This window comes from Monodon monoceros, unplaced genomic scaffold (genome assembly GCF_005190385.1).
Source record: "Monodon monoceros isolate NGI ecotype Baffin Bay Population unplaced genomic scaffold, NGI_Narwhal_1 Super_Scaffold_5, whole genome shotgun sequence".
In the NCBI taxonomy this organism is placed as follows: domain Eukaryota; kingdom Metazoa; phylum Chordata; class Mammalia; order Artiodactyla; family Monodontidae; genus Monodon; species Monodon monoceros.
Window position 1 is genome coordinate 75,252,305 of NW_021703782.1, and position 1,510 is coordinate 75,253,814.

Sequence of the window (1,510 nt, forward strand, 5' to 3'; positions counted from 1 at the left end):
TCATCACCATGAATCCCAGATGCTGGCAACAACATAGACATTTTTTTGTGGGAGTGAGAATAATCCAGATCCCTGCTATTCAAGTGTCGTCTGTAGATCAGGAGTATCAGCATCGCCTAGAAGCTTGTTGGAAATGCAGAGTATCAGGCTCTACCCCAACCTCACTGAATCAAAATCTGTATTTTAACAAAATCTTCAAATGGTTTGTATGAACACGAATGGTAAAGAGGCATTCAGCTTTAGGAATGGTTTTCGACCTTGGCTGTAAGTTAGAATTCCCTATGGAACTTCTAGGAATCCCAGTGCCCAGTCTCCATAGCAGACCAATCAAATCAGAATATCTGGAGGTGAGTTATAGGGGATAAGCCGGTGCCCGGCATGGCGGCTGCTTGGCCCTCTGGGCCGGTTGCTTCTGAGACTGCTGCTGCTGGGCTCCTGGGTGTTCTGTGATTTGCATCAGTAACCATGGGACCTTGGGGAGCTGCCACAGCAGCGGCGAGGAGACGCTTACGTGCGAGAACCTCAAAGTGGGACAATATATTTGTAAGGATCCAAAAATAAATGATGCTACACAAGAACCAGTGAACTGTACAAACTACACAGCTCATGTTCCATGTTTTCCAACACCTAACATGACTTGTAAGGATTTTGGTGGCAATGAAACACATTTTACTGGAAACAAAATTGGCTTTCTCAAGCCCATATCTTGCCAAAACGTAAATGGCTATTCATACAAGGTGGCGGTTGCACTGTCTCTTTTTTGTTGGATGGTTGGGAGCAGATAGATTTTACCTTGGATACCCTGCCTTGGGTTTGTTAAAGTTTTGCACTGTAGGATTTTGTGGAATTGGGAGCCTAATTGATTTCATTCTTATTTCAATTCAGATTTTTGGACCTTCAGATAGAAGTAGTTACATTATAGATTATTATGGAACCAGACTTATGAGTATTATCAATGAGAAATTTAGAAAAACGCGGTTATATCCATGAATATTGTTTAAAAGAAACAGATTTGGGCCTCCTTGATTTTAATAGAGAGCTCTCAGTATGTAGATTTCCAGACTTTCCTTTTTCCTTCTTCACATACCACTTTATGGATTCTATTTAATTTTTTGTTGTTGCTGATGTTTTTGTTTTGTTGTTTTAGTTAAAAACATATGAGATGTATTTAATAGAACTTTCTTTGAGATTTATATGATAATAGAGTCTTTGTTCAGCTACTTTCTCTATGAGATAGGTAGCTTATTACTCTGATATTAATGTCTTTTCCAAAGGCAAGTTGCCACTTGTCTTTTTCACTTCTGAAAAATAAAAAGCATGACTTATTCAAAAAAAAAATCTGGAGGTGGGATCTACACATCAGTATTTTTTAAAGCTCCCTAGGTTATTCCAAAGTGCAGGGAAGTCTGAGAACTACTGGGCTAGGTGGTGGACCGAACGTGTGCTCTGAGGGTAAGAAGAGAACACTCTCATTATCAAGTGGAAACAAGGTCCCCAGAACTGGAGGCTT

At 40.0% G+C, this 1,510-nt stretch overlaps 1 pseudogene; it reads left to right on the forward strand.

Annotated features, from left to right (window-relative positions):
- The first annotated feature begins 360 nt into the window (after positions 1 to 360).
- LOC114883695 lies at positions 361 to 990 on the forward strand (annotated as a pseudogene).
- Positions 991 to 1,510: the final 520 nt, after the last annotated feature.